Raw genomic sequence first — 8484 nt, forward strand, 5'->3', positions numbered from 1 at the left:
GTGTGTGTATACATGTGCACATATGTTACAGCTTGTGTGGAAAGGTCAAGAAGATGACTTACAGCTGTCACTTCTATCATGTGGGCTCTGGGAATTAAATTCAGGATGTCATGTTTTCTTATAAACAATTGCCTGTTTCTGCACAGTCATCTCACTGTCCCAAACATTGTCCATGGGGTCTGTGAAGTATTTTTGGTCTTTAAATAGTAATTCTTCATTAGGTGTGGTGGTACATCTTTCGGTCCAAGCAACCAGAAGCAGAAGCAGTGGATTTCTGTGAGTTTGAGGTCAACCTGATCTACATAGATGTTTCCAGGAAAGCTACATAATGAGACTCTGTCTTAAAAATTACCTTTGAACCAGAGTTCATTCCAACAAAAGTCTCATTCCTGGGTTATTAAGTAGAGTAATAAGAGACTCTATTAATATTTCTACCCACTTATCCCAGAAAGTATAAAAGAACACTATATGCTTGTTACTAAATAAGATGCTATAAGTGTTAAATATACACTTATAAGACAGAAGTTCATGTTTTAGGAATGTTAATATCCTGGTGAGTGTCATAATTGAGTTGTTAGTTGCTATTTATGGTGCATTTATGGTGGATTCCATGGTAAGGTCTAGAAAGCTTTTGGTCATGGAGGTCTTATTCTTCTTGTCTCTCTATAGTCTAATTCTTGGAAAAGAGGTGATATTTTTCCAAAAAGTCTTTTATAATGTTTAGCAAGACTATTGCCAAAGATAAAGTAATTTACATATAATACATAACATAAGCCAATTTCTGTTAGAATAAAATAATGATCATACAAGAATTAAAAAGTACTGAAGAGCTTTATTGATTCCTACAGGAAATTGTTCAGTATCAGGACTCAGCTTTTGTTTTTGCTGATGGCATGTAATAAGTGGCTGAACAAAGTCCGCCTATATAAGGAAAAAGTGCATGACTTAAGCCAGTTTCTGGCAGTGTTTTTTGACAGTTTTGCTACTTTGTGCCTGAGCATTTTTGTCAAGCTTGTAATGGTTAGAAATATATGATTACATTCATAAAACATACTGTGTGTACCTGACTACTGATAATATCTAAGGTAATAGAATAGTTCTTAGTAAACATATATATGTGACAATATGTTTTCTCCTCTGGTAGCAATCCAAGTAATCAATCAGTAGACACATTCAAATCCCTACAAATATTGTTACATAAAAAGAAGCATAGCAGGAGAAGACAGTATCTCATTGGCCAATAACATGAATTATTTCTTACATCTGATGGCAATGTAGAGGCATGAATATCCTTAAAAACTAATAAAAACAATTATGCGATGATAGAATATAGCACTAGGTAAGAATCAGATACTTTATAAACAACAACACTTCATAAATATCTTACAGCTAAATGGAATTCTGTATAGCAAAGGATAATACAAAATAGACATATGCACACACTAAAGATTTATACATGTATTTTAATACTGATCAAAAGAAGCAAGATTTGAAATTATACAATAGTATTTATAAAAATTGTAACAGTAGACAAAAATGAACAATATTATAAGGAATGCAACAAAAGCAGTACAATCACAGGGAAAACAAGAACTAGTGGTCTTGTTTTAGTAGATAATTTTAAAGTCTATGAATAAGAAAGAAAATAGATTGAGAGAAGGATATAATGATATTTATGAGTTTTCCAGACACTACAAATGTGTATTTAATTATTACATTATGTATTTATATAGTCTTTGAAGTAAAACATTGGCTTTATAAATGTAAGTAAACATCCTTTATAATTAATAAGAATTTTGAAATTTTAAGTGAAATAAATAACAAGGTAATTGAGGAAATTCCGAGGTTTCCAGTATTAAGATTTGGTTGAATGTTCTCTACCAACCTCAATACCAGTTTTCGCACAACTACCAGTTCTTCACAAAGGAAACAACATTAATTCAACCTGTTAATATTTACATTTCCTTTGGTCTAATTCTTGTCAATGCAATCTAAAACAGGAGACTATACAAATATTGTGTAATGACAGTTGACTTATTTGTGAATAATGAAAATGTTTTACAGAACTTTGTAATAAACCTGAAAAATGAAATCTTCTACTATCAAATGTCATGTTTAGACAAAACTTTATTATTATTTTTTTCTGGCTGAAATACTTCCTGTTACCTCCTACCTTTAGTAAAGCTTAAGAAAGAAAAGACGCCAACCCTCCTCCCTCCCCAAAGAAAGCATGCTGCTAATTTGGTGCTGTTATTACGTTTTTTTGATATTTTGATTCTTTATCTCCATCTTCTTTAAGTTGTGTTTGCCTTTTAAAATAATGGACATACCTTATTTTCTCTTTTTCCTTATTTTTCCTCTAAACTAAAGTACGATTACTCATAACAATTTTCTGTATTTTATGAGTTGCCTATATTTTTTTCCACTGACTTGTTCAAGCAACCCAGAAAGCCTAGATTTTTATATTTCTCCTTTCATTCCACCATTGGTTTATCTTAATTATCAAATATTATTTATTTTTTCTTTTAAATGTCACTCTTGGTTTCTTTTGTTGTTGTTAATGTGACTAGTCCTTTATTTATACTTACTTAGAAATGAGAGGAAAAAAAAAACCCAACAGTTACATGTATAAGTCTTCAACAATAGATGATGGATTAAGTAACAACATCAATTGAGATCACTACTTAGCCAATAAAATGATTTTGAAAATATTTTAAAACTTAGAAAAGCATTTGTAAACTGGGAATTGAAAATGTAAATTTCATAAGGCTCCATCTGTATGGGGGGGGGGGGTTGTTCCCTACATTTACAGAAGCTTAAAACTTAGGGAGTATCATGGTGTAATGTTGACAAGTACATGGGGTTAGCAACTGTTTTATGATGGTATATGAGACTTATATTGCTTAATGGATTGAGTATCAAACTGCTTTCTAAATGATACTTTATACTTATAAATAGGATAACCTCTTACTTTTATCAGAGAAGCTTCCTTTTCGTAGTGGAGAGTGGCTAATATAGACTTACAATTTTTCAAATTGTGGAGAATATGTGGCTGTGGAGCTCTCAGCCCTGAGACATTTAACACACACACACACACACACACACACACACACACACACACACACACACACACACCACACAACACAGAGAAGAAAGGGGTGGGAAGAGTGTAGGATACAGATGATAATGAAAATTGTTGCAACAGTATCCTCTGTACCTTACAGGGCTGTTACACTCATAACCTAAGGGTAGCTATGGTTGCCTGAGAAAGACCTGACTCTGCTTCTTACTGCATCCTTTCTTGAGAACTTGAGTCCATCTGGTCACTGGCTTACTTGCATGCAAGGTGTTGCTGCATATTTTGGAACCAATGAGGACATGGAAGTCAGTCTTTAAACCTAGGAGTCTCTCCAGATGCTCTTATTGAGCTTGCCCTGCACATTGGATTTCTGGATTTCCAACAGTTGATATTCTAAAGTTGAATTCTTAGAAGTTAAGTCTTCAAACTCCTTCATAAACATGTTCTTGACTTTTCCATCTCATCGATCAGTTTTTGCTTTTTTCCCTCCTCCCATCTATTAACTGACTTCTGAAATTTCTCTCTCTCTCTCTCTCTCTCTCTCTCTCTCTCTCTCTTTTTTTCAGTACTTTACAGTCTTTGGAGATACTGACCATGTGGGTGTGCTGGGTGGATTCTAGCTGAGCCATGGTGAACTGCAGCTGCTCCTTCAACATATCAATCTCCTTCTGGAGCTTGTCACTCTTTGCCTTTGTACTTCTTCCAAGACAAGAATCTGCAGGGTGACAGCGATGAATGTGGCCCTGTAGAAGAGATTGGTTATAAAGGCTTTGCCAAAAATGGCACTGGTGATGGCTGGCTTTGACCTGGCCCATCATCAGCTGCTAGGCAGACAATATCTTCTTCTGACATCTATACTCCTGCTTGAGTAGTCTGATCTCCTCAGACTGCCTAGTGAGTAGCTGTTTGTTCTGCTCACAGCCACTTCGGCTCAAGTGCAACCGTTCCTCCACCGTGTTCAGCTGTGAGATGAGGAATTCCTGAGAATGCATTAGGTACTCAATGGTGAGCTGTGCCAGGCAGATGAGATTCAAACAGCAGTGGGTCCACCCCTAACTGGCAATGTGGGCACTTCTTGTCCTGCAACTTGCAGAAGGTAATGTTCATGATGTTTTCCTGAAGCATCAGGATATCCGTGGCTCCCATCACCTTGTCCACATCAATGGCAGCCAGCCGCCTCCAGTCCATATTTTCAATATGAGGCTGGAATTGAAAAAAAGAGTAGAGGTCCAGATACAGAGTTGGTGGTTTCAAAGACCCTAGAGGATGAACCTCCCTCCGGGGCATCATACCTCTCTGGACTGTTGGACTGAGGGTAGCAGATAGGTTTCTGGACGGACCTTCTTGAAAGCCATGCCCCTGCCTACACTCCTGATGGAAGAGCAGGGTCATCTTTTCTACCTGGCCAGGCCATCCGTAGTACCATGTTACCACACCCAGTGTGAGCAGGTGAAGACTTGGGCTCCTGCTGCAGTGGTTATGGTCTAAGACCTAGACATCCAGGACGTTGTTACGGCAGCGCTCAGCCTCAACTTGGAGTTCAAGGCCTATCTGCCCACGAGCATTCTGACTGCACCCAAAGATCTTATAAATGGGAGTTCCGCAACCTGAAGAACTTAAGTCTTGCAGGTTTATGAGTAAAGTTTCTATCTTCATAGAATTGGCAGTGTTTTACTTCAAGATAGGATATTTTTCTAGAAATTAATTTGTATCTCCTCTTTGTCGTATCATTTCTCCATGCTCTCCCCACCCCTCGGGCCACCACACTTTTCTTGGTAGTCACTGGTTCCTTTGCAGCCCAAGCTGACCTCAAACACAGGCTCTTCTTGCATGCACCTTCCCTGTGCTGGGATGGTGTGGCATGTACCACTAGGCTAGCTTCATCTTTTCGCGACTCATAAAGGCCTTCTCAGCCATGAATGCACTTTAGATTATGAGAGATAAATTAGTTGCCTGTGATAAGTAGTAGAAGTTACCTTATGAAATCCCCCTCTTACACATGGTGTGATCACCAGAGGCTTGGATCTCAAAAGAACTGAGAAGCTGACTCCAAACAATGAGAAAAAAAAATGCAGTTTAACATATACATGCTGAAGGTCAAATACATGACTCTAGCCTAATAAAGTGACTTGGGGGAAAAGATATGGTGAGTTGAGTTATATTTTCTTTTCTTTCTCTCTGTTTTTTTTTTTTTTTTTTTTTTGTGAATGGAGTTATGTTTTCACTGATTATTTTCCCTCATGAAGACTTCATTGAAGCAAGCAGTGAAGTTACAGAGCAATATGTAGTGACAGGAAGTTGTAGAGAAGGGACAGTTTTGTGATTATTGGCACACAAGCCTTACCTGAAAGGACAATGATCAGCACTCTGAAGACTTTGGTTATTAAATTTGGCTGTCAAAGCCCTCCGACCAAATGCAAAAGGATCCATTGAGTAAATATGTCCTTCCATAATTAACTGCTTTAAAGAAATAGGCTTTATATTTAATTATAATTCATAATACTAATTGGTTGATTTAAATACTCTTTTCCCTTTCACCTTTTTGGAGTCTGACTGACAAAAATGTCTATTTTCAAAGTGTATAAATGTGTGTGTATGTGTGTGTGTGTGTGTGTGTATATATATGTATGTATGTATGTATGTATTTACAAATATATATATATATATATATATATATATATATATATATATATTTGTGTTTTGGGGAGTGAGTATCCTTAAAGTATACCCTCTTCATAAGTTCCTATACATAAGACAATAATACCCCACCATTTAGCTACAGTTATGTCTCCAGATCTTATCTACTAACTGCATATCAATACCCTTTAAACATTATTTATGCCAGCCCTGCTCCTGTGCTAATCATAGCTCCACTCTCTGCAAAATAAATCCTGGGGCTCTAGCCTTTCAAGTAGGAGATAGACTTTGATAGTTTAAGGATGGGAAACCCATTTGTAGTATTATTGGAGAAAAATATGGCAACAACACATTTTCAGAGGAGAAAATCATGTACATTTCTTTTTTATTTTATTTATTTATTTTATATAATCAAGTCCATTTAAATGAAAACAAACATTTATAGACAATATTTGGGAACTTGGGTGTCGTACTGATCAAGCCAGACCGCCTGAAAAAGAGTACCAGGTGATCCTACATTCATGTACATTTCTCTACCTTGGCTTTCCCATTTCTATTTGGAATGCTGCAGTGATGGTAATATTTTAATTAGGAATTTAAAAACTTTTTTTTAATTTAAATTTGAAACAAGATTGTTTTACATGTCAATCCAAGTTCCTATACCCTCCCATCCTCCCCTGTCCCCACCACCAATCTCCATCCCATTCTGTTTCTGCTCCCCAGGGAGGGTGAGGCCTTCCATGGGGAGTCTTCAAAGTCTGTCATATCATTTGGAGCAGGGCCTAGGCTCTCCCCCCAGTGTCTAGGTTGAGACACCTCTATGTGGAATGGGCTCCCAAAGTCCATTATTATACTAGGGATAGATACTGATCCACTATCAGAGGCCCTGTAGACTGCCTAGTCCTCCTAACTAACACCCACATTCAGGGGTTCTGGGTCGGTGCTATGCTCTTTCCTAGCTATCAGACTGGGGGCCATGAGCTCTCCCTTGTTCAGGTCAGTTGTTGCTGTGGCTTTCTCCAGCTTGGTCTTGACCTCTTTGCTCATCACTCCTCCCTCTCTGCAACTGGACTCCTGGAGTTTTGTTCATTGTTTACCTGTGGGTGTCTGCTTCTGCTTCCATCAGCTACTGGATGAAGGCTCTAAGATGGCATATAAGGTAGCCATCAATCCCATCAATCTCATTATTGGGGAAGGACATTTAAGGTAGCATCTCCACTATTGCTTACATTGTTAGTTGGGGTCATTCTTGTAGACCTCTGGATATTTCTCTATTGCCAGATTTCTCTTTAAACCTATAATGGCTCCCTCTATTATGGTATCTCTTTTCTTGCTCTCTTCTATTCTTTCCCTGACTCAATCTTTCTGCTTCCTCATGCCCATCTCACCCCTCCTCTTCCTCCTAACTCCCTGTCCCTTCTCCCATGCTCCCAATTTGCTTGAGAGATCTTGGGAATAGTTAAAATTAAAAACACCAAAGACGGTTTATTCTGGATAGGTTTATGCTGGAAGGAGGTACACTCCTCCACTGCTGGTGGGAGTGCAAACTTGCACAGCCACTTTGGAAAATCAGTATGGTGGTTCCTCAGGAAAATGGGAATCAATCTACCTCAAGATCCAGTAATTCCACTCTTAGGTAGAGATCTAAAAGATGCACATTCATACAACAAGGACATCTTTTTCAACTATGTTCATAGCAGCATTATTTGTAATAGCAAGAACCTGGAAGCAACCTAGATGCCCCTCAACTGAAGAATGCATAAAGAAGATGTGGCACTTTTAAACAATGGAGTACTACTCAGCAGGGGAGAAAAAAACAATGGAGTCTTGAAATTCACAGGGAAATGGATGGTACTAGAAGGAACCATCCTGAGTGAGGTAACAAAAAGACAAACATAGTATGTACTTACTCATATATGGATTTTAGACATAGAGCAAAGGATTACCAGCCTACATTTCACACTTCCAGAAAAGCTAGGAAACAAGGAGGACCCTAAGTGGGACATACACGGTCCCCCAGAGAAAGGGAAAGGAAATATTTTAGTTATCCTGCCTCAGGCTTATCATGGGTCTATCATTTAGGGTACAGGTAACTTGTCTTTTTTGTTCAATGTTCAGGAGCAGGAAAAGTCCCATTTTGATGCAGCTAAGGGTGTGGACCTTGAATGCTTTTCTGATATGGCAAGAAAGTGACCGTGTTATATTTGTGGGAGGAAGACTAAAGTTGGTAAATTTTAACTAGTAGTGTAAGACATGCTGAAACTTGCTGTTTATTCACTAACCTAGTATTTCTCAGCCTCCCTTTTATTCCACTGGATTCATGTAACTGCATATCAAAGAACCTAAGGTAAATAGGAGTCAAAAATGACAGCCTGAGGCAGATACTAGAAGAAACTTCCTTAGAGCCATCTGGGGTACATATTGCCAACACACTTAACTTAGGAAAATTAATTTCAAACTTCTGACCTTCATATCACGAGAAAATAGATTTCTTTTGTTTCACACTGTGCACTCTATGGCAATTTGTTGGAACAGTCAAAAGAAACTATTCAAATCACCATTCAGTGGCACAATAGTTTACTACCTTACCTTTCCAGTAACAAAGTCCATAACTTTTTAGTATGCTTTTTCAACGTGTTGCAAATACTTCCTAGCAATTTAAATGTTGGAAAGTTATTGTCTTTGAAATAGAACAGTATCTATTTGTATGATTACTATTAGGGTATAATGTTTTTAAGGAACGTGGAATGGCTCTTGGCACTCATAAT

General features: G+C 37.7%; 1 pseudogene; it reads right to left on the reverse strand.

Moving 5' to 3' along the window:
• Positions 1 to 3636: 3636 nt before the first annotated feature.
• LOC127232460 (cilium assembly protein DZIP1-like) lies at positions 3637 to 5509 on the reverse strand (annotated as a pseudogene).
• Positions 5510 to 8484: the final 2975 nt, after the last annotated feature.

This window comes from Phodopus roborovskii, unplaced genomic scaffold (genome assembly GCF_943737965.1).
Source record: "Phodopus roborovskii unplaced genomic scaffold, PHOROB, whole genome shotgun sequence".
Taxonomy (NCBI): domain Eukaryota; kingdom Metazoa; phylum Chordata; class Mammalia; order Rodentia; family Cricetidae; genus Phodopus; species Phodopus roborovskii.